Source organism: Vidua macroura, chromosome 4, assembly GCF_024509145.1.
Source record: "Vidua macroura isolate BioBank_ID:100142 chromosome 4, ASM2450914v1, whole genome shotgun sequence".
In the NCBI taxonomy this organism is placed as follows: Eukaryota; Metazoa; Chordata; class Aves; order Passeriformes; family Viduidae; genus Vidua; species Vidua macroura.
In genome coordinates this window covers 6,013,420-6,039,209 of record NC_071574.1, presented here as the reverse complement: position 1 = coordinate 6,039,209, position 25,790 = coordinate 6,013,420, and the positions used below count along the sequence as shown (strand labels likewise).

Here is a 25,790-nt window from a genome sequence, read left to right as displayed (position 1 = left end):
GGTTATCTATGACCTGCACCAACACTATCCTGCATTTCAAAACCAACATGTTTCATCAGTGCAGGAAACCAAATGAAGTTTAAATCAGGGTCTCACAAACTCAAGCAGCTCCTTCTTTGCCAAAGCACAGATTGTTTGAGGATTTCTTTTTGCAGAATAAGGTGCATTCTGGAAAGTATGAATTACATGAGTTGACTGCTAAAACAATCAGCACCACAGTTTATTCCATTTGCAAAGCCAGCTCAGTAGAGCTAGGTGAAAGCTACAACTGTGGCTTTTATTATTTTACAACTACCAGTTATGGACAATTTTTCTCAAGGAATCATACTCACAACCAACCTCTAGAACAGACACTGCAAAAAAACCAATGTAAGGCAATTAAATTAATCCAGCCTCCTAGTAACTTCATACTTCCTTCTTTCTCTGTATCTGCAACCCTAACTACACCCTTACTTTTTCATCTTCTCTTGATCAGATAATGATTTGAAAAATAACTCTGCTCTTCTAAGTTGGAAGGTAAAATCTCTAGGTGTCAACCACATAGAAAGCAATTTTTACATAGAATTCTGTGGTTTATCAGCTTGATCCATCATTCACCCAAATTCAGGAACCAAGTTTAATTAGAACAGATGCAGATGGAATAGGATTCTTCAGATTCTCTTCCAACAGACAGTGGTTCTCAAGACAATATTTTAACCTTTACAAATGGAGAAAGATAATTAACCTTTTAACAAAATAGATTAGCCAGTGCAAATAGACAACATTGTAGCAACAGCTGGGTTTTCTAGAAAACACGAAGAATATGGTGATTTGGGAGTTTGCAGAACAGATGCCGTGATTATTGTCTTGTGACCTGACTTCTCTTCTTATATTAGCACTGACAAAGCTTTTCTAATTCTTCACTTTTTTGTATTCAATGATTCCTAAGGCCTTTGTCTTTTCAAAGACATAATACTGCTGGTGCCGCTTCAGAGCTGTTAAGTGTAAAGAGCAAGACTCATCAAAAACATTTATCTTAACTTGCATTTCCTAACAAAACAGTCAAATGCCCTGGAAGTTTCAAATAAATAAAAAAATCACTTTATACATACAATTTTCAAGTTGACACAGAGAAAAACAATCCAGCAGAGATAGCAGATGTCAGACATTGTTTGTGGAAGGCATTCAGCTTCACAGCAATAGGCCAGTAAAGGAATCTGGACAAGACACATACAAAACACACCAACGCCAACAAGCACCAACACACTTTGCCTCTTCGGATGATGAAATTTGCCACGTGTTTCAGCAAAACAAACAAGAAAATTGCTAATCCAGTTGCTATTCGTGACTAGGCACTGTAAGAGAGCAGCATCACCTACCTGCCTGCTGAAGAGTCTAAGCATCAGCTACTGAGATACCAAACATCACCAGGTGTCCTTGCCAGGATGCGGGAGAAAGCTCCAGGAGCAGCCGGCTCACTCAGAACACGCGAGATCCCCACACAAATACCTGCAGCAGGAGCAGGGAAGCAGCAGCAGCAGGGCTGCTCTGCCCTGCACCAAGAGCTACGTGGAACCACAGCTGACCCGATGGCTTCATTGAGGGCTCACCGCAGCCCTCCAGCTCAGCCCACACCAAAGAGATATGGACCCAAACCCACAAATAAATACAAGCAGCTGAATGAACTTGGACACCTCCGCTTTGCTCAGACAGAGGAACAACTCCGCTGTGATGCTTTCACTCGCACGGCGCTTGCAGTTCTATTTCACCAGGAACAAAAACATGTTTCCAGCATTCCAGCTCTCTGCTAAATTGGACGCAGATGATGAAGGGTTTTTTTCCAAACATATGGAAGACAGCGTAGCTGAAATCTCAGCTAGGTCTTGAGAAATCCTGTACATAAGGCATTAAGCTTTCTACAAGACACAAGGAATCTAGGCGGCAACTATTATGATTTCATTTCAGAGTGTGATTTAAGATGATATTACGAGACAGAAATGTTAAAAGAAACTAATAAAAGCCTTTCATGTACTCTCAAATAAAATCAGATGTTCATATGCCATGTATCTGGACAACCTCTGCTTTCAATGGAAGCCTGATCTCCACTTCAAAGGGAGGAAATTAGACAAAAGGGAAAAGAATGTACACCTCTCAGTACTGGAAGCCCCAGGAAACCCCAAGACCAAAGGACTAAATCCATCACTTTTCCAACACCCTCAAGACAGACAAGCCTACAAGATGTTTAACCAAGAGAGAAATCAAAAAGCACAAGCATTTGCAGCCCTCACTCTCAGCCACCTGTATATAAATTTCGCTCATTCTATATTTTGAGTAGTTTCAGCATAGCAAAAAACATTTCTGTTTTCCACTGATATCCACTGATATGTAACTTCTGCTTATTGCTTTGAAAAGAAGCCATTCCCTCTACCAAGTGTAGGTGGCTTTCTTGTTTTAATTGGTGTTGCAGGCAGGATGTATGTTTAATTTTCTCAATGTTTAGTCTGTCCTCAAATATTAACATAACAGTGACCACTGTGACCAAATCCAAAACATAAAAAGCAGAGTTAAGTCCCAGCTTCCCATGCCTTCCCCCCCCCACCCCCATATTCTGAAAGTATGTCTACACATAGAAGTTATTTAATGGTGAACAAATTCTTCTTCTGGTGCTCCATCCTTTGGTACACAGCTTGACAGGAAATAGTTTTATCGGTAAGCTCTGCAGAAAGTAGTTTTGACACTTGGAAGCAGAACTGAATTGTTCATAAGATACCTTGCTGTAGTACTTGCAGATTACTCAGAATTTTGTCTATCCATGCTGTGAGTTGATGCTTTAGTCCTTACACAGAATATATTTGAAATTTCTTCAAAGGAGCAGTTATTTCTGCCTTCAGTGGCACAAAAATCTTGTGATTAGCCTGAAAGTTCAACCATTACCACTGCATTTTCAAGAACAGATTCACTCTGATGCTTGAAGAGTGTCAAATATTTCTTATCAAACATATTTACACTTCACTGGGACAATTCACATGACCAAAACACATTAATATGGCTAGTATTACTGATTTAGCCATACAAATAATACTGTTCACACTGAGACCGATTTCAGAAGATAAAGCTAATGAAAAAGTTGCATAAGTTTATTTCCTTCCAAAATCCTTGAAAACTTATCTGTGTATTGCCAACTGTTCTTCCTTCTCAACTCCAGTGACAAGACAGGTAAGACTAACATTCATCTGGAACCTCCACCAAAACTCACTGAAAAATAGTCAGTTTTAAAGCTAAGTGCAAGACATAGAGAGCTAAATCACCATTAAGTACTTCTACTTCATTTCCATCACCATTACCAGATCTCTGTAGAGACTGCACCAAAGTTATCCCTAGGCTTGAAATTAATGTTTTCTTCTGGCAGAGTGGGGAAAGATCCAGTAAGCAGTTTTAATTTAAAAAAAATAAAGAAAAAAAAAGTCTTTTACTCATTAAGCAAATCATTGAAAAACTACACTTGTAATAATTCACACTGTTATTTAAAGCTTGTCAAAGAACCTATAAAGCTTGAACATCATCTTTTTTTAAACTACTTTTAATAGTTTTATAGAGTGTTTTGGAAGGTTTGTTTTGGGAGGTTTTTTAAGTTGTTCTAAAACCATTTTGAAAAAGTAATATGAGTGGAAATGAGGCATCGGTTCATTTTCTGGATCCAAGAAAACTGCAGGTGGAAGAGGAGTGTGTGCGATGGATTTCAAAGCATCTCCTTTTGCCCTGTTCTTTTGTAATTTCACCTCAATTTATTTTCTTCTGCTCGAAACTGGCAAATGAGCATTCCCTTTATAAATATTTTTGTACAAGGGAAATACATTCCCAGGAATTTACTAGGCAATTATTTGGTTACGACTCTTTCGTGCAGCTCAGTCACACAACTTTTCCTGCACAAATACCCACGCAGGGGATCCAAGCATAACACTAGCACAGCTGTGCTCAGCCCTCCACAGCTCCACACCTGGTTCCACAGCACAGAAATAAATGTAAGGGAGGTAGGCTAAAACTCCACCTGCCCCTCTCAGACAGTGCCAGGGAAGATAAAAGCAGTCCAACCTTCTGTCCCCACCTCCTCACAGACCTGCACACCAGAAAGAGCAGTGTAAGAAAATCCTCCTGTCCACTCTAAGTGGTTCATTTCTCAAAGAAGGGTAATGAGCTAAGAATGCACAGTTTTGGTAACAAAAAAAAAAAAAAAACAAACACACCACAAAAACTGCCTGCTATCCCTGCTGCCATTTTCATTGGCTAGTCCTGTAACAAGAGTGACAATAAAGAGTGACAATATCTTCCACAGTCATGGGTACACCATTTATGGCAGAAAATGGCACAAAAGAAACTCATGGCAATCACCTAGTAGTACATTTCTGTATGTGAATTACTGCCGAATCCAGGTACAAGCTCAAGTACACATAAGAGCTCCTGAGAAGACTGTTAAAAATGCAATTATTATTGCATTTTTACTGAGACTTAGAAAATTGTCAAGAACCCCCCTCACCTTTCTCATGCTTTTCTCATCTCGAACTTGAATCTGAGTCCTACTTTTCATTTAACCTCATCATTTCAGACATTATCCTCAAAGTGAACACACACTATATTATTTATTGCATTTGTTTACAACTGTCAAAGTCCAGGACATCCCTCTGGCTGCCCTGGCTGTCTTGAGACCCTGGGAGGGGGCTCAGAGACCTTGGCACGAAGTCAAAATCACCTGTGGCTTCGATTTTAGCCTGTGGAAAAAGTTGTCAAGTTGGTATGAGGAATTACAAGCCACAAAGGTTTGAGTAGTGTGATATTTGAGTTAACACAGAGTGAAAAAAAAGTAGAATTTGGGGCTTTTTTAGACTAGGATTCAGGGGGTCAAGATGGAGGGCATGTCCTGGCCTTCTTGTCCTCCACGTCTTGGTGTGATGGTGACACTTTCCTGTTGGTTTAAGTTAGAGACAGGCTGTCTAACATAGATGATAGGTATTGGCACAATATTGTAAACATAATACATGTAACTTTTGATATAAAATGTAAATACCACCCAAGGTGGCACGCAGAATGCCATGGCCTCCTTGCTAGATGGAGCTCGGCAGGTCAGAGAAAGAATGTTATAGATAAGGAAAAATAAACAACCTTGAGAAGCTGATCCTACACATTTCAGACTCCTCCTTCGGCTGCACGGGCTGGGAGACGAGAACTTTTACAATCTTGGGGTCATCCCAGCACCACAGACCCCGAGATACAACATGTTCTCAAAATCAAGCAATGATTGCACCAGTAGGAACCCAACAACATGAAAAAGTGACACACTCAACAACAGCTCCCCTGTCCAGGCAGAACTCAACTTCAACTCAGAGCAGATGCTGAGGGGAACCTGACCATGTCCCTGTGCCACAGTTTACATGGAGGACTAAGCCACAATTTATCCTTTGAATTACTCAACTGTGAAGAACACAAAGTGAAAGGGAAAAAAAAAGAAAACAGATGTTGTCACCACATCTGATAGACAAAGGAAAGTTCAGACACATCTGGATATCATGAAAGCTAAATATTTTTGACATGACTTCCAGTCCTTCTCTTTGGTAAATATGCATTAGATGTCCTAAAATCTAATCCCAAATTATTTGGATTAGTTTAGAAATACATACCAAAAAAACACGATCACCAGAGGAAAGAAAAAGAGGGGAGGGGAGAAATTTTCTGCTGGAAAAAAATCCCATAAGCAGCACAGTGCACAACTGAATTTTAAAAAATTCAGAAACAGTTGTAAGATTTCAACACAAACAGTTGTAAGACTTCAGCCTTCCAGAACAAAACTGGTTTTATCATCTTTATTATGGTTCATTGGAGAATTTTACTTTCTTTTTCCTGTAAGGAAGGAAGGACATAAGCAGCTCTCACATCACCATGACATTTCCTGAGAGACTGCCAAGGAAACTGGGGCTTCCCAAAAGATATCTCAAGTCTGGGACTTGAGGGCATCCTGGCATAAAATTCACCTCATGGTCCAGATTTCCAGAAGAACCTACCATTCAGGCAGCCCATTCAAGTTCAAATCTGCAAAGCAAAACCATAACAAGCTGTACTAGCATCCTTGAAGAAAAAAAAAAAAAAAAAGCAGGTTCATATAATGGCAATATGGAAGCGATGGAACAATTTGCAAAACTCAAATTTTGTCAAAACTAACATGAATTTTCCCTTCCTATCCCAAGGCAGTGAGGTGATTGCTCTTGGAAAGACAGCTTGCCTTTAAGATTTATAAGACAATATGATCCTCATGAGAACTGCAAAAATCACATTTGAAGGACAGAATAAATAGAGAAGACACTGCAACTCTGACCTATTTCTTGCAAGATTCACATTTGAAAAATACTGTTTACCTTCTCTGATAAAAACAGCCTGGAAGGAATACAGCATAAATATATATCTTTTTTCTGCACTAAGTTCCCTAACAGTGGCAATACATAACAAGCTATTTGCAAACTTGCTTTCCAATTCAATATGGAAAATAATATGCCATATCAATACATCTTGTTTACCAAGTTCCATTTTTCTCCACTGGAAACAACAAAGCCAGCTTGGCAGGCATTCAGGGCAGGGGAACAGAGATGAGCATTTGGTCAGACTGACACCCTGACAGCCAAGAATATAGAACATTCCACAAATGCTGGAAGGGTACAAACAGCAAGGAGCAAAAACAGCTTTAAAGTGGGGGTGACACACATCGGCTCACTAAGCAAATCAGTGGCTCAAGAAATACACCAGAAGTATCACTGGCAGCAGCAGAAACCAAAGTTACCTTCCCACAACAAGCCTGAGTGAGCAAATAGCCCCTTGTTCAGAGAACAAAAACAAGTACCACTTTCTGCTGCGCAGCAAAAGCCTCCGAGAGTTCAGTGAGAACTACTCTTCTGAAATAAATTCATTTCTTCAGAGCCAGAAATTCATGTACACCATTCAACACAAATTCAGCTCGTCCATGCTCTACACCTGCACCCAAATTTGTACTATAAAAAGGTGCCCTGAATAGTATTCAAACATTTTCGTCATCCAGATGATAATTCCATAAACCCAAAGCTGACAGTAATAATTCTACAAACCATCTCACTAATTAATTCCAGTCTACGGAAAGAAATCATCCCATTTTTATACTGTTTTGTATTATGACATCACCTACCCTGCACAGGTCAAACCAAAAGATTCAAGCATATGAAAAAATCTATGGATGTGTGATAGACAAAACAGCAGTAATGATAATGTGAACAATTAAAATAATTTGTATTCCATGAACTGCATGACTTTATTTGCAGGAAGTTTTCCTCTTTCAGTCTGCAGACTGTAATGAACAAGTGGAATTACCATAAAACTGTGTTGCACACTTTTCAACTCACTACTGACTCAATACTCAAGATTATTTTACTCTGCTCACATGATTCTTCTTTTATTGGCATGTGTTGCCTTTTTTTCTCAGCAATACTTTTTCTGCCTCTTTATTTGGTTTCAGATATTGAATAGAATATAAATGGAAGCTTGCTTTAGGGAAAAATAATCTGAGCTACCAAAAGCCCAGAGCAAATGGATCTTCTGGTCATGAACCAGATCCCTCATGCACACACAACACCAAGACAGTGTCAGCAACACTTCAGATAACAACATCAATACTTAGTCCAATGGTGATAGTTTTTTTGAAAGAAAGATATGCCAAGATAAATTGGTAAAATAGCATAGATCGTGGAGCTGCTGCCACCAAACTCTACAGCAGGTCAACATGCTGAACAACTGTAAGTTGAATAAAGTGTTGGAGGCATGTAAGTATTGACACCTAACTGATCCCAGTTTTTTGCACAGCAGCTGCTGGGTTTTCTAAGGTCTCTGGCAATTTTTGAGAATCTGTCTGAAAACAAATGTGGCAAAACTGCAAAACATCCTGCTACAGAGAGAGGATAGGAGGTGCTCAGTAGAAAAGGCCCACAATTCCACCACACGTGAAAACAGATCCTAAATCTGTTAATGAAATTCTCAGAGCCCTCTCCTCTGTTAAAACTCTGCCCAGTACCTCACCTGACTGAACACACAGAGTAATGAAATATTATTTCTTCTGGTCCATCATACATGGAATCTGCAATTCCAACCAGTCCTCAGGCAGTTACAAACACAAAGGCTCTTGGAAGCTTGTCATCTGCAGAAGACTTTTTCCATTTGCCAGCCCTTCACACCCACAAATGGGCCAGTCAAGAATGATAAAAATCTGCCTCTATTATAGTATACTGTACTTAGCCATCACACCAGCTTATGAGAGTTTTTTGTACTTTGACAGCAACTAAAACTTTCCTGATACACAGTTCATCCATTTTAGCTGCAAAAACCCCACCACAAAATTAGCACAACTCTGCAAAAAAGCCTAAATTATCCTGAAGATTTTATTAATAATTGAGAAGTGACTGAACCATTCAGAACATACTTTATAATTTTTTTTTTTAATGTTTAAGCCTATTTATGTGGCTTTTAAAACACTGCACCATTCCTAATTGATAACAGGAAACTACAGATGGTTAATTGAAACAATGGAGGACCCATTTTCATCATTGCTCAAAAAAAAAAGCAGCAGTTTCAAGCTCACCACAACATTTAAGAAAATTCTCAAGGCACTAAAACACTTAAGATCATTTGTAATCACTTTATTTAACTTTCCATTCCCCCATCCCACATGCTGAAATTAATTAAGCATTTCTGTAAAACACCACCCTGAACCATGCCATGTTTTCCCAAGTTCTACAGCAAGATAAAATACAGTATTTTGCTGGGTTGTGCTTGGTGTTTGTGATCAATAACACTACACTACAGCATCTGCTGACTGTAGAGAATTTATTTTCTCTCAAGGAAACTCTTGCAAACTGTCCACATTTAATATTTCCTTTTCACAAATGCCTTAGAAAGTTTAACAGCAGTGTGGAAGCACACATTCATGCTACTAAATGACATTGAGCATAACAATTAAGAAGAAGCAAATGCAGTAAGAGCCAGCTTGAGTAAGGTGAAGTCAAGTGGCACAAAAGCTGGGAAAGACATGGAATTACTGATTTTCTACGACCAAGGAGATTCCTGCCCACCTTCAGCTCTGCAAATGACATAGTTCATAATTCCATTTAAATTTTTCATCTGTATGGACAACCAGAATAACAATTTTTAAAACAGTTCAACAATTACACTTTTTGAGGAGGCAATTCAAAGTGTCTTCTTTTTCCTGTAATACGTTTTCAAGACTCCACAATTCATTTTCAGCAGAGTTTTGTAGAACCCTATTCTTACACATCATTTTGCAGACAGACACATTCACTTATCTCTCTGCAAATCAAGGTAAATTTACAAGATTTTCCCAGAGTAAACTAGCATTGCCTATGGCAGACCAATGGGAGACAAAAGATAAATTGCTAGAAAAACATTATAACTAGAAAATTAAGCACTTTTAGACTGCGCATAAGAAAATACATAATGCTAAAAATATAATGATACGGGCAACAAGAATCAATCACAAACATCTGAAAGTCATTTGTAAGCCGATGAAATGGTGCCAAGTCAAACAAAAAAGTTGCAATTTACTCACAAAGCCAAATTTAAGCCTAAATGCAACTAGCAGGAACTGGCAACAACGGACCTAGGACTGCATTTTGAGAATCTCTAAGCCAAAGTAGCTCTGATGCATCTATAAATACACAAAACATGCAACAAAAATCCCTGCCACCTTGTCCATGAGCTTCTTCTCTGAACAAGAACACTTTATTAAGGTTATTCAATCCTGTCCTGTGTGAATGTTTAGAAGCAAGGCCTTCTTCTCCGTTCCCCACCTCAAAAGAGAGTACTTCGGTATTATTCTCCCCTCTCTACAACACTTACTATGAGAAATGTTTCTATCCATTATTTACTGATTCACAAAATTCATGTTTATTATGAAAAATGAACAACTATTCTAATGTTACAAAGGAACCCAAAGACCGTAATGAGAGATGCCACTTAATAGTTAAGCTTTTTTTTTTATTATTCCAAAGGTAACTTAAACCACTTAAATTGACAATTCGATTAACATATAAATGCTATGTCATACAGTACATTAAACAGTGCCAGCAAAAAAATAACACTCAGACCACTCCAAACCATCAGCAATTTTACCCTGTGCTCTTTTGTCAGGATGTCAAATGAGTATCTTCTATCTTAGAATTCCGTAACCTTTTCATGACAACTTGGTCAATACTGACATATTTTCAGAAAAGCTTTCAGCTAAACACACATTTGTTCTGTAGAGATGGAACACTGTTTGTAGAGGTGTTTCAGCACTACCATCACCAAAAATGTGACAACTTAGAGCTTAAAACCATTCTCCAAAGAGCTCTGTTAAATTTTAATGGCTCGTTAAAGGGGGAAAAAATTACAGGATCGTGTCCCAATTTCCACACTACTTTACTTTTTCCTACCTTGTTAGCCTAAAAAAAAAAAATCTGCAAATGACAGACTAGCCAAAAAACCATTTTCTTCTTGTTCCACTTTCAATGAGCCTCAGAACAAACTATTTGTTCTTATCAGTTTCCAAGCAATCTGTCTAGGCATCCAAGTTTATCAACAAGAACCATTCAAGCCTCCTTACTTTTAAACATACCCAAACTGAAAAGCTCGTTTAACTGGCCTATTAGGCACTGTGATTGATTTCTTGACATTTCCAATCAATCTTCTTTCTGGTTTTGTGATAAGACTTCAACCCTTCATTGCTTCCAATCTATCTATCAGATGCCAAAAAAAGCTAAAATCTACTTCTTCTGGACCTCCAACAGCACAGATACTTCTGAGCTCAAGTTCTCACCCTATTTTTTAAGCACAGATACTAACTTCACATTAATTTACAGAGGACCTTTCTACCACCAGCTCCACACTAGATATTTTCCAAGTAGGCATCCAAGACTGCTGTACTGTCATGCCATGGAAAATACTCAAGATATAGTGTCTGAAACTGTCAGCAGTCTCCCCATGCAAATCTGCTATTTGATTTTCATGTTTCTAGGAAATCCCCTAATACCTAAAAGCTCAGTAAGACAGTAAAAAGTGTTCCATGAGAGAAAGATGCAGATTTAACAAGAAGCATCATGTGAATTTTCTGGGTACAAGACTGCTTTGCATAAAATACCTGCAAACCATCTCTCACCATAGACCTCTGCTCCTCAGCTAGAGAAGAATGAACCACATGAGTCAGCACAGAACATGACACTGCACACACATTACTCTTTTTCAGGTACATGACACCAGGGAAACTTGTCACACACACGGTAGTCCAAAATGTGGCACCTCCATGACTCGGAAGAAAAATTGTAAGCTTTTTCTCCAAAGAGAAAGTACAAAAAGAATAGCAATGATCTTGCAGCTTATATTTTCACCCCCAAGAGCCATGTTGTATAGAAAGCTGTTGGATATTTGATGGTATTAGAAAATAAGTATGAATTAACTGATGTTCATAACTGAGTGGTATCACAGGTCTCAGACACTGAATTTTGGCTTATTTCTGTACAATCCCTCCAGCCTAAGACATTCAGCTTCAAGACACAGGAGGGCATTCAGCTCCTTCAATGGTACATCACAGTGCCGCAACGGCAAGCTCAGTTACCAGAGCTAACTTTTTCTCAGAAGTCTAAGCTAATGGGACACCAGAGGCTTGACCCAGGCATGCATCTTGAGCAGCATAACCTCCTACAAAATATCTTTTCTGAGCTATGAACCCTTCCTTCCCCCTCCAAAACAGCTGTAGGCTTGGTGCACAGCTCAGCAGCACAGACCTGCCCTTGCCAGACTAGAAATTATTTCCTTTCCTGGGTATTTCCACCAGGTAATGCACAATATTTTTTCATTACTTACTGGACACCTAAATAACGTACAAAACACTGCACAGTCGTATGTGGACTAACAATACCTGTTATGTTGTTTTGGCTAATCTGCCATTTTTTCTAACAGTCCCTACAAAAGTAAGAAATGGTAAAACTCACGTTTCAGAGCCTTCCTGTGGGTGCTGGGAGATGAACATCTCCAAAGCAGCGTCCCAGGAGTGACACCATCAAACATGATACAAACATCTGGAGGAAGGCGGAGAGAATTTAGGATTTTATTTCCAGTGCTGGCAGAGGATCACGCCTATGCCCAACTTGCCTTCTGCACTTTCCCAGTTGCCAAGGAAAGGAGTCAGAGCCGCGTGAAAGCGCGTCGTACAGCAGTGCTGCACAGAGGCTTAATCTTGTTACGTGATAAACAGTCTTGTCACCGAACGTGCCACGTGCTGCACGCTCAACTGGCTGCTTTAGTCCTTTCCTGGTGTCAGCTGAGTGCACTGGGAGCTCTGTGAGCCCAGCCTGACAGCAAGAGGCAGGAATTCAGCACATACTAAACAGGAGAACAGCCAAACACAAGAGACTTAAAAACATGCATGAGAAACCCTCAAGCTCCCCAGCTCACGGCATCATCATAGCTGTCCCTACTCACTGCCCAGAAGTGTCCCTCTCCCCTCATGCCTGGCAGAAGGCAGCACTTCAAGGGACCAACTACTCCCATACAAAGAGCCACTGACCACTGCAAAGGGCAGAGCCAATAACCCTTTCCCAGCGTGGCAAATCCTACCAGAAATACCAGCCAGCCAGTTCAGGAGCTGAATCACCATGGCAAGTGGCCAAAATTGTATAATCAGTGCTAAAACCTAGGAAATTCTTCAAAAGAAGTGAAGCTGTTAAGAAAGAAAGAAGTGAATTCACTATCCCTGAAAGCATTCAAGTAGCAACTGGATGTGGATCTTAGGGCTGCGGTTTAGTCAGCACAGTGGTTGGTGTTCAAAAATTGGACTCAACTATATTGGAGGTCTGTTCCAACCTAAATAGCTCTATGATTCTATTAAATTAATTAATAGTTGACTCACTGCAGGACAGAATCATCACAGTGAAAATAATAAGTGTCCTACTGTAAGCACATTGATGTCAATTATATTTTTGTCCTGGCACATCCTACAATACTTGTAAAATATTCCCATGGTTCAGAACTAGACTTATTTTTCCCAGCTGTCCACATACAACAGACAGGACAGGAAAGGATCTCCCCACCCATTAAGCCCAATTTCTAAAACCCCATGGAAGCCAGCAACATAGTTACTTTCTGACAGAAAAAAACATCACCAAAACAGCTGTTTTAACAGATCCCCCCACCCCCAGCGCAGCAGTAGCAAGGCTTCCCAGGAACTCCTTACCGCGTTAGAATTTCTTTCTTTCATTGCAGCACACTCATGGACGGGCTACTCCAATTTACTCCTCATCACCCCAAAATAGTTCTCTTCTCTCCCTGATATTTACACACTTGACATATTTACGTGTAGAGTCTAAGGGTGCTTTCTCATTTTCACTGAATACACAAAGCCAGGTCTGAACTTCTCTGAAGAAAGAGGACTCGAGCATGGCTGGTGAAGTCTAGGCAGCAGCCATCACACATATACCAGGTTACATGGAAAACTAAACAGACCAAAAGCACCAGGTCTTGTACACTTACAGACAGATATGTATTGTTTTTCATAGGTTTTCATTCCACAAAACCACTACTTACAGCATGTGCCTTCTGCCTGCTTACTCAGTTGTGAACCCCCAGAGAAAAACCCAACATAAGAAAGCTGCTGGCATCAAGACATAGATTTTTATTTATACAAATATGTATTTTCCTAAATATCATTTATTAAACATTTCTGGGGGATGTGGTTAACGGATTGCAGCTTGAGCCCTGTATTCTCCTAGGAGGAGAAGGGGTTTCACCATCATGCATCAAATGTTAATAATGTTTTACATTTCAATTAATTTATTTACTTCTAAAGAATTTTTATTTGAGCTGTACTTAAAATAGCAAAATGCATCTTACATATGAACAGAATCCTCAGTCTTGAAATCAGTTATTGACTGGGGGGTGGGGGGGCATTTGCTACGATGTTTTCATTCCAAAATTTCACTTCTTTCCACAGGGCAGAACTCTGTCAGAACACGTTTTCTGATCAGTATCTTTCCTATTCACTAAAATGAGCAAATTAGACATTGAAGTTGGGTCCATTTGGGTTCCAGCAATGTTATTAAGATCCCAAATTACCCCAAGCAGATTCTTACTCTCTATTTGCAAAGCTCCCATTTTAGGACACTTCCATTCAGCTCTGCAGAGCCTAAGCAGGCTTTGTACTTGGCAAACAAAGTAAGAATTCACAGTCATTTTGAAAGAACGTAAATTACTATGTCCAAACTAAAAGGTATTGCATTTTTTCTCTCCTTCTCCAGGCAGGCCCTTAACATTTCTGCCTCGGTTTGCTTACTTCTTAGGAGAAATTAAAAAAAGGAAAAAAAAAAAAAAAAAAGGCAAGAAAGAAGAAACATCTGTGGGAACAGCTGCACAAATATTGCAACTGCCAGAGGAATTATTTCTTTCTAGCATCCAGGATTTCTGGGTTTGTGTGTTGCAACACTTAGTAGTGGATAATCACAGTGACTATCCGTGCATGTGACACACGGTTTTGATCTCAGTCACGGATAAGAGGCAAGAGCTCAACACCAGCCCACCATAGACATACAAACACACAGAGAAAAACAACCAGAAACCCAAACTCTTGAAAGAATTGTCTAGAGGCTCCACAACAAAAAAAAAAGCTTATACAGCAAGTAGGCTGCTTGCTCCAGCTTCTGGACAATCAAAATTCCATGGTAGCTAGTCTGTAATTATAAGCAAAGGTACAGCACAGCTTTTCCCTTCATCATTATCTCACCTTTAACAACAACACTAAGACCCCAAATTACTCAGAACACTTTCCAAGACAACGCTCTGAAATAAGGCAATGATGTCACTAAATAAACAAGATTTCCAGAAGTCTGTCTTCATCTCCTAGATACATGTCTGTGTTCACATACTTGTCTTTGAACTGCAGCAATCTGTTATGCTCCAACAGGAAGAATTAAAAATTAGTTTTATCATGTTCTGTGCTATATATTGATAACTGCACAATTCTTATTTCTCAGTCCATGCCCAAGGAGGTAAGGCAAATATGATTAAAACTCCATTACATCAATAATCAACTAAATTAAAGTCACTAGTTCTAAATACACACAGCAACAAGGTCTTGAAACTACTGTACAATGCACAATCTGTTTAGGAATTACTGAAACTTTTTTCCCCCTCCAAAACACTGAAAGAATAATCAACCAATATGGCCATGGAGGGAAGTCACCTCATCCAGCTGATCCCACAGAGCAGGATTTGAAGTATGAGAAGCAAAGTTAATTGCCTGCAGCCTCTGCATCATTTTTCTTTCTCAAGAAATTCAAGATGGGCCTTAAGCATACTTTAAGTCACCCTTGACTGTAGCACTCTCCCATTTGCTAAACAGTCATTTAGCACACACTGGGACTGCTGCAGCACAGCAGCACTTGAGCTTCTTCATCTTCCACCTCTACACAGTCAGCTGTCAAGCTGGGTACACAGAGAAAGCCTTATTTGACCAAGCTCCAGCAGGCTTCAGGGGGTCTCTGCTCCACTTGAATTGATATGACCCATTGTTATTCCTTCTCTAAAGACTCGGCCTGTAAAACCATGCCTACACATTCCCACAGCACTGCCTGGAAACAAAACGGTGATCAGTCTTTTTGCTTTTGATTTTTAAAGATCACAACTTGCTTTGCACTAGCAGCTCTTATCCTTCCTTGTATCCACACATTCCTAGCTGAAGAAGGCAGCCCTTCATGATCTGCTGAGGTCATTCATCTCCTTTTCATCAAGACACAAACAAAATATCAGATCTTTTTTCACCCCATATAAGTAATACTAAAACGACAGAGGGTCAGAACTGAACAAATAGATGGCTACAATGGGACAGAGAGAGCCCATCCTCCCATCTCCAACTGTGACTGAAGTAAAACCTCAGGGAAACGGGATTTCCAAGACAAGCAAGCAGCAATACTTTGGGCTAGCTACCCCTTAAAACTGGGTTTTCTTTTTACTAACCCCTACACTGCAAGTATTTATTAATTACACCTTACTTACATCTTGTGCACAGTATTACCTCCTTTCACTTCTTTTGAGCCTGTCACCATCACTCCTGGACACACCCTGGGACTTCTCTACTGGAAAATAAGGGAGGCAGAAATAGTCTGTTTACCCTTTTCCTGCCACTGGTTAGTGAAGTTTTCTCAGTCATCTCATCTCCAGGCTGAAAAGTTTCTTTCTGCTGCACTGTTTTTGCACAGAAGCTGTCCTTGACCATTCTTTTTGTTCTTTTTTAAGACCTTTTCCAGCTTCAGCTGTCAATTACTAGAACCTTCCTCCCCTGATGTCACCCCTATCCTCCTTCACATTTTTCCTCTCACAGCACAGCACGTGGCAGCTGGGGGAGGTCAAAGATACAACTGAAAAGGCAGCTTATGGAAAGTCCAGGATGCTGTTGCCACAGCTGAGGTCGAGTCAACCAAGCAAGGATTAACTGGAAGGCTACTTTCTCTGCCTGCTGCAGGAGCACCCTGCCTGCACCTGGGAGGCAGCAAGATCCCTCTACACATCACTAACTGGGAGAACCAAACATGCTTTTTCTTTGATTAGGGTGGTCTGGGCCAAAATGTGTTGGCTATTTCCGTATTTTGAGCTATTTCCCTGTTTTGCAAGGAGGCAAATTGCTGGGTTTTACTAATGCTTTATGATTGTTCAATTTGATAGGTCAAGAATATCAGTCTACTTAAAATTTAAGGTGTATTTTCTTTTCTTTGTTAACAGATTACTGTTCTAAAAGCAAAGGTAAATGTGGGAAAAGAACCATGGAAACACACCAACTACTTCTTGGAAGTCACACACATTAAAAATGTCTTTGCTAAAAAGCTACTAATCATAATTGCCATTACACAAAATCACACAAAATTCAATATAGTAAAATGAAAGGTCTTTCATGACAAGAAACTGTACACATCACCAAAGAATTCAACATGTGCTGAGGTTTGTCTCATTGAGCAATGGAGCATGAGAGCCCCTCCAAACTAACAAGTACAACAGTAAACAACAGAAGTTTGTTAAAGCTAAAAGCAATGAGCTTGTGTGTTCCTGCAAGACCCCTGGCTTGATGGTGTGTGACATTTTCATTAAAGCCCAGTGAAAGTAGAGCTGAGCCAAGCAGACAAAATTAATTCAAAAATTTAACAGATAAGTCAAAGACCATGACCGTAAACAAAAAAAGCACCACGCTGCAGGTGGCTTCCAGTCTCCAAGCAATTATCTTATTTTGCAGTGTAACCAACGACTCGGAAGAAAACTGAAGAAAAAAAAAAAAAAAAAAAAAAAGATCATGACTGCAAATTGTGCAGGTTACAAATACCAAAGAAGCTGTTAATTACAAAGAGGAAAGGCCACTGACAGACAGCCATCTGTCTGTCTGTGCACCAGTCTGTGTCTCCTTGTTCAGCAGGTGCTCAAGTTGGGAAGAACTCACAGTACCTGAGAGCATCTTCTCTAGAAACCATTTTAAAAAATGTTGGACTAGAGAAAGGGAGAAGAAAATGAAGAAATGAAGAAACTGTATTTTCCACTTTTAAAAAGAGAAGGTAAAGAATAAAATAGTAACTCTAGAGAAAGTAGAAATTTGGATAGAGAAGGCTATTAAACGTACAAAGAGCTAGTAAGAACCAGAGCTAACAAAGCTGCTGGTCAAAAACACACAGTAAAGCTGACTGATGATAATTACACCACATGAATATATTGGAGAGTCTATCAAATTACTTTGTTGGCAAAACAGGGCATTCTTCACAACTAAATGATCTAGCTTATAATGGAAGCTAATCAAGGCCTATTACGGTTTATTCTGGATCCATAATCAATTAAATACAAAATCAATTTACAGCTTCACTCCAATGCTTACCATACCCACTTTCATTGCCCAAATTTAACTGGCAAAATGGTGAAGCAGAAGGAAAGAGTCAGGAAATGTACAATAAGCTGAAGTACATCCATCTTTGACATGCCTGGTATTTTCATGTATTTTTGAGTGCTTTCAATTAAAAAAACTGCAACCTAATCAAGAGTTTTCTAAATAAATGCAGGCAACAACTATAAAACGCAATCCTAACTTGAAATCCTTGCTTTAGCAAAATAATAGAAACTAACACTCTAAATCCTACCACTCACACTTTCTACAGTCTTACGTGAAGGAAAAGAATCTAAGCTGGCAATTTGGCCTCTATTGCTTTTTTAGGTTTCTCCTAAGACTGGCAGCAGAGTAGCAAATGTCATGAAAAGCTGTGTGTTTCCTTATCATCCAACACTATCAGCCACTCACCTTACCCAGAGTTCTTCAACATAACAGAACACCAAGTTCCAGACTTGGAACTGTACCAGATACACTCCTGCCATGTTTCTCTTGGTTTACAACACCAAGAGCCGACAACCTTTTGTTTTTCTCCCTGGCTGAAAGCTAACATACATTCACCCTCAAAACAGCATAAAACACAAATGCCACCCCAGTAAGATTAAGTATTACACGCTGTTCCAGGAGATTATTTTAAAATAAAAATGGTATCAAGCATTCCCTCTGTCCAATATAGAGAAATCCCATTAATAGCTCCAGTTACTTCCAAAGGCCATCAGATCACATTAATCACAAAAAAGTCTACACAGAAGACAGTTAAAGTTCACAGATAAAAATCACTTCAAACTACCCACCATGAATTTCAACTAGTTTGTTTTTTTTTTTTTTTTCTTCTGCCTGGTGTGCTTAAAAGAAACACCAAGATTTTGAATCAAGCAGCAAAACACGATTGTGTGCTACAGCTGCACATGAAGGTCACAAAGGGTTTTGATTCTGGCTGCTTCTGAAGACATGACCTTATCAGGACTTCCAACTATTACCTGGTCCGTTTCTTAACAGAATCCTGATTTCTGTCTTTCTAAACTCCATCTTCAGAAAAATGAACCAATTACAGAGCCACTAATAGAAGTGATCTTTATGAACCAGTCTGCAAACCCAGGAGAGGTACACATCAAAAGAACAATCCACAGCCTTGCTTTCACCTGACTCCAGCAGCACATCGCCTTACAGCACAAAAGAAGTCATGCCTTCCACACAGAATCATGTTTTCATTTGAATTTTCTACATGGCTTTATATTTTTTACTTAATTACCATGTTGTTTGCTGCGGGTTTTTTTGTTTGTTTGATTTGGTATTTTTGGGATGGGCACTCCATTTATTCCAAACTAAACCTAGTTAGTTTCATCAAAGACTGAAAGTCAAGTAAAGAACAGGAGCAGAAAAATGTAGCTGAGAGACAGGACAACAATGAAAGAAGAGGCAGTCTCATAACTTTAGATACCATGCACAAGCAAACACGCTTTAAGCACATTTATTTTTAATGTTAAGTCACTATCACACACTGGAAGATGCCTTTTGCAATAAAACCTGCCACGACATGAAAATTTCATGGGACTGGAAACAGGCACTTGACTCTCAATCCTTCCTTCTCTCTACCTCTGCCTGTAACTCTGCATGTCTTCTGTAACTATGAGATTCCACTTAAATGACTTTTAGCTAGGACAAGATACTTTGCTCCTTGTACTGCTCAGTCCCCCTCCCATAATTCTTACCTCAGGAGGAATCCTGAATGTACAGAAGTTACTGTCACCTCCTAGGTACAGAACTACTGTGCAACAGAAGAACTTAACAGCATCTCAATACCTGCTGATCTAAGGGTTATCATCATCCTCTCTCTGCAACCATGCTAGTGAACAGACAAACAGAATTCAGCTTAACATTAGATAAATTCTGCGTTATGAAGTCACTGTGCTACACAGGAAATTTGTTTTCTTATTTCTGCCTACTCAGGACAAAGATACCTATCTAATAAAAAAAAAAACAACAACAAAAAAAAAAAAAAACCTGCTGTTTACCTCCAGTCATCTGTTGCAAAAATTTTTTTAACATTATCAAACATGAATTATTTAATACTCTCCACCCTGCTGGAAGAAGAAAACTCCCAAACTGACAACATGCATGTGTATTATTGCAAAGGAAGATAGAGACAAATATTACCTTCAATTTCCTTCCCAGAGAAGGAAAAAGACAAGAAATCCACTCAGTGGCTCTAAAAATCCATGGAATACTGTAATCACAAAAGAGTTAGGCAAAGTCCTCATTTCAAAATCTGTCCCAAAAAAAAAATCTGCCTATCACAAACCCAGAACTGCAGAAAGCACAAAGGGGTTTGATTGATACTCGAGCCAACAAGTAGTCAGATGACCCACGCTCAGCCCGTACCCCTGAAACCAACAAACACGGATCCCGTTAGGAAGCACTTAGCACTGGTTAAAGAAACAGCAGCACAGAGGAACACTGCAAGATGCCTACACGCACGGAGAGCGGACAGGAACAGCTGTGCCACACACACGCTCAGCCGCTGCCACCGCTCCCCGGCCGGCGGCAGCGCCCGGCTCCTGTCCCCGCCGTGCCGGCCGTACTCACCCGCCGCTGCTCGCACCGCGCTCGGCCGCCCTCACGCAGGGCCGCCCCGCTCCCCCATACACGCGGCGGAGGCTCGGGGCACGCTCGGCACCGGCGGCAGCTGATTTCAGCCCGGCTGCGCTCACAAGTTTCTTCTCCTGCCCCCCGCCACCCTCCTCCCTCAGCCGACCTGTGCGCAGGCGGGGCTGCCGCCACCACCATCCCACGGGGGTGCCGCGGTGCCCCGGGGGCAGCCCGCGGCGGCGGGCGGGGCGGCGGCGGCGTGTGGGGGTGATGGATAATGTGCGATGTGTTTGTGTGCGCCGGCCGAGGGGCCGGGGCGGCCCCGCAGGGCCAGCCCCCGGGTTTCGGGTTTCACGGGCAGCTGGCAGCCCCGGGGCGCGCCGCCGGCTGCGCTGCTGGAGGAACGCGCCTGCCTTCCCAGCCGCTCTGGGAATGCCAGCGCCGGGACACCCGCCGGGAGCCGTCCCGGGCTCCCTGCTGTCCCCCCTAGCCCTGCCACGCTCCAAGGGGACACGCGGACAGCCCGAGATCCTACGCAGAGTTTTGCCGCCCCCTCTCCTTTCTCCTTTGTGCCTGTGGCGCGGCTTTAGTCGGCTGAACGCAGTCTGAGCAGCCCCGACTCGTCCACTTCCAACAGCACCTCTGCAACTCGGCACGGCTTCGCTCTCCTTAAGAAGGACTCAGGATTTTACCCAGCCGTGGGCCCAGCTCTGACTCACGTTCACAGCAGAAATCGGGGAATTAGGATGGAAACTGCAGCCGTGGTCGGGTTTCGGGAGCTGCTGTCCGCTCCCTGGAGAGCAGGAGCGATGCCTGCTCCCGGGTGACTCAGGAATCATGGGGCCGTGCTCTGCTTTTCTCCACACTCAGTGGAGTGAATGACATGGAACCTCCGTCCTCCCTTCCACCACACCACAGTATTGGTTTCGGTGGAAACAGCCTCTCTCAGAAACGACATGATGCATTTCCTGGTCTCTTCTTTCAGACACTCATCACGAGACAAAAAGCAGTTTCTAATACCACCATGAGATCATAAGAAAAAAAGTTACTAATAATGGTAGTTGAAGATGGCACAAAATGGCATTTTGAAGCTCAAGCAGGGTTCAGCCGACTGTGCATACTAACAACAAAATCTTGCACATTTTCAGCTACACATCCCAGGCACGTGGCATTCCTCTAATGACTGGAGCTGGAACATCTGTAGAAGCTAGAAATAAGTTTTGCATGAGAATCTCAATATCTGATGAGTGCAGCTTGGACAGATATAGACACATTCCTACCGACTTCCCTCCTATGACCCATTTCTCAGAATTCAGTGTTTGCTGGTTCCAGCTCCACCCAATGTGAAAGCACTAAAAAAATGCTCAGTGCCACAAGAATAGGTACAACCTTTTGAAGGCAATCCATTTTCTGATTTATTCTTCAGATTTATCAGGTTTTTCAATAGATGAGGTCTGAAGAATATTTATGTAGTGTAGCAGGTGACATGTCATATCTTGCAGCAGTGATAAATGGAATACCACTGCACTGGAGAAGCTTCTACTTTTAACAGAAACAAAATAATTGAGGAACCTGGTTACCATACTGAATCAAACCTCTGAACTCTGCTTCTCACTAATGCTACAGGAAGGGCTGGGGCTTGCAGCAGTCAGTATCACTACATTTATGAAGGGGAATACCTAAAACACTTTCCTCAGCTTCCCAGCTTTTTGTGAGATAACCAGCCAGAAAAGAGAACTAAGCAAGCCATTAAGCATGAGGGCTGGTCCCTGCTTCTGGCTCGGGAAAAGAAATCCACAGAGACAAAGCAAGGAGGAGGCAGAGCAAGCTCATTCCTGTGATCTCCCTGCCAAATGGAGAGATTTGGCTAACAGAGGTCCTCAGCATCTGGAACAGCATGCTGCACCCCACCAAAATTCAGCTTCTCCCAGGAGCCAGACCAGTTTGAAGAAATCACTGAGTCTTGCTGACTCTCTGCCAATGTAATTTTTTTTAAGAATAAACAGGGTGTATCATACATGGGCTGCTCAGGAAGTGAAAATAAACGTGCACAAACTTTAGATGGTGAGGAGGACAGAATTAAACACATGCACAGCAGGATGCCTATGCTGGCCTTCAGTTTGCTTGGCTGCCAAATTCAGGCTCTGAGGGAGAACAGTCAGAATGACACACTAGAAAAAACATTTTTTAGTGGGCTGGAAAGCCTTTCACCATCAAGGACCATGCCTGCTCTGATGAGGGGCCTGTATGTATGGCAGCCTCACTTTATGCATCACATTTATCAACATTATACAAAAAGTTAATCCAGGCACTTCTGTAAGTTTTATCTTTCCAGTTCTGCCTTTATCTGAACAACAGCCATATTAAGACACAAGACCTCTTGTTTAAATTATAGGAAATTACTGTTCTGTTACTGTGCTGTTCTCTTAAGAGAGAAGTAACCCCAGGGAAATTTCCAGCTACCGTAGAGAAAGGAGAGTGGTACAAAGCACTTCCTAAGCACAGGGACACACAGGAAGCAAGCTGCAGGGCAAACTGGTACTGCTGGCTGCAGCACTGGGTAAACACTGAGTAAACCCCCGGTCCTGTGCCAGACTTGCTCCTGCAGGCAGCTCACAGCCTTGTGCCCACAACACAGGTGCTTTCAAAAGCTGAGCTGCAAAGCCACTCATGTCCTTGAGTAACTGATCATATGAAGTCTGGCTATCAATACAAAACTACAAACAGTAACAATGAGGAGACCCTTTGTAATCAACTTTCCTTCCTTACTTGGCTTATGGCTGCTCACTTGCTCCTGATCTTTCTCTCTGTTTATGGTTTGCTAGCTGATACCCTTCTAAAGTTGAGGTCTAGAGCATAAACCAGTTCATATTGGCAGTTTTATGGGCATTGAAATTCTTCAACCTGAGCTGTCTTTTTTACATGTGCGTCATCGATACCCAGTCATTCATCAGCTACATTAGGAAAAACCCAGTAGGAGCAGGCCTATATCTTGAAACAGCTTATCCAACTCCATGCAATGCACAATTAAGGAAAAGAAAAGCCTGTTTTGGTGCCAGCAGGTACCAGCTCATGTCAGAACTGCTTTGACATAACTCCTTAGATAGCAAACCTAAGACTGAGACACTTCAAAGACTTGACCTTTGCATGGTAGGGAGCTAAGATTTTGATCTTTGCCTCTGGAAGAGCAACACATTGTTTTTTTCCAGAACATTTAATGACAAAAACTAGAAACACTTTACCAAACAATCAGACAGGAAGGAGGAAATCTGCATATGTTACAGAGTGTCTGGCCCTGCTCTGGGCACACATGTTCCTAAGGTAAGTATCCATATAAACGTACATATACACAGTCTCTGGAAAACAACTTCTCTGCAGACATCTGTGCAGTCTGGTGGGCAAAGTGGGCAAAAGTCTAAGCAAGCAGGAAAGACCACCACTTTTTTTTTTTCAATGTAACTAAACCCAGAAGGCATCTGCTGCCCCTGCAGATTCTGTTGTCTGATCCTGACAGAGAAGACTGTAATAAATTCTCTTTACATTTCAGGAAATATCTTCTCATCCTACTCTCACTGGTTATGTTCTTTAATAGAAGAAGATAGACAGTAGTTTCCTACTCTCATTTTCATGGAAATCAATTCACCTTATTAACTCACTCAGAGACAAACTCTGACATATTCCCCCAGTGCCTGGATTATTTTGGAAGAGGCAGTATTTTTTTTAACACTAGTGTTTTAACTTTTTGTGGATTTTGAGTACTGGCTTACCACTACTTCCTGTGTTTATTCAATTATTCAGCTGACAATAAGGAAAGAACCGAAATTTCAAATAGCAAGTGTCATCAAAATTTAAGGCCACAAGGTGGAAAACAACTACAGCTCACTGAATAAATATACTCCTCTATCTTTAGTCCTCAGCAAGAAAAGGACAAGCCACACTCAGAATTTAAAAGACACCACCCAGAACAGTGGCTTAAATCTTTACTGTGTCCCTAGGGGCAGATTCTGCAAGATGTTTCACAAGTGAGTAAAGCTGCTTACACTGACAGCCATAAAGCACAGACATGCAAGTCCTCAGAGACAGGGCCAAAACCTTACATGTTGAAAATGGTTTGAAAAGTGTTAAGTTCTTCCTTCCACATACAGGAAACTTCTACTCAAAGTTATCAAGAATGTCTGAATGATTTCTGGGTCTTCAAATCTATCAAAAATCTAGTTATCCAGCTGAGAATCATTTTATCTCAGATAACCCATGGGCATCCTGCAATTTACACATCCACTTCCTCCAACTGCAGCAAACTATTCCTTACCAGATTGTAGATTTTTCTGCTTTCCTTGCCTTATAACCTGCTCCATCCCTGTGCTTGGCAACTGAACTTCACATACAACAGTAGTTGCACTCAATATCATAATTCCTAGCTTCATGTTTTCCAGTCTGAACTGGAAACTAACTGGGACTAATGTAGGACTCTTAAGATGTGTGTGTCATACATCAAATCCCAAGAAATTGTGATAATACTCAATTTTTTTTAAAAAAAGGCTTTTCATCACTTCTCTCTTTCTTTCTGTGCAAGTGCTCAGAGTAACCTCATGTTTAGATTGGATGTCAGTATTCAGCAGAGAATTTCTCCTCCTAAGAGTCCAAACAATTTTATCAGGTCTACTTCCTTCAAGTCCAGATTGTTGAGTCTAGAGATGTACTAAAATTATTATGAAAAACAAAACAAGGTTATTCTGGACACACAGAAGGAAGCCGATTCCCCTGTGTCCTGACTGAGGAAAAGACAGTCACCCATGTAATATGTACTTCAAATGACACTGATTTCTTAGAACTGAGAAAGCATTAGAAGGCACAGAATAGAGCTTCAGTAGAAAAGGTGATGATAAAGTGTGGCAAATGGATGCAGAAATGTAAAAACAAGACAACCAAGATCAGGAACATCAACACAAGGCTTTAAAACTAATGTTTTTGTTAAAGCACTCACTCACTACAAGACTTGACTCTTTCACAAGGCTGTTGCCAGGATCTCAGATTAGATTACACCACTTGGCTTTGATTTCCTAAACATCTTCCAATTTTTCTCCAAGATTATTTTGGAATTAGCCCTTACTAGTATAAACATACTATTCTTTCCCAGCTATAAAACAAATTTCATTTGGACTCACAGGACAGGCAGATGGTAGCTAAACTTGTGTCTTTGGTCAAAAGCAAAGAACACAAGCAAATATATCCTTACCTGCTGCTGTCCCTTGTAGGAAGA

At 40.9% G+C, this 25,790-nt stretch overlaps 1 protein-coding gene across 3 annotated transcripts in view; it reads right to left on the bottom strand.

Moving 5' to 3' along the window:
* Nucleotides 1-21,266, bottom strand: part of ARHGAP24 (Rho GTPase activating protein 24) — a 183,033-nt gene extending 161,767 nt beyond the window's left edge. The window contains exon 1 of one of the 3 annotated variants that reach the window (XM_053976148.1): nt 21,250-21,266. The gene's annotated coding sequence lies outside the window, so the exon portion shown is untranslated. Of the gene's footprint in view, nt 1-20,098; nt 20,168-20,527; nt 20,653-21,249 lie in introns of those variants that run through there. The other 2 variants (XM_053976146.1, XM_053976147.1) reach the window with 2 other exon arrangements.
* Nucleotides 21,267-25,790: the final 4,524 nt, after the last annotated feature.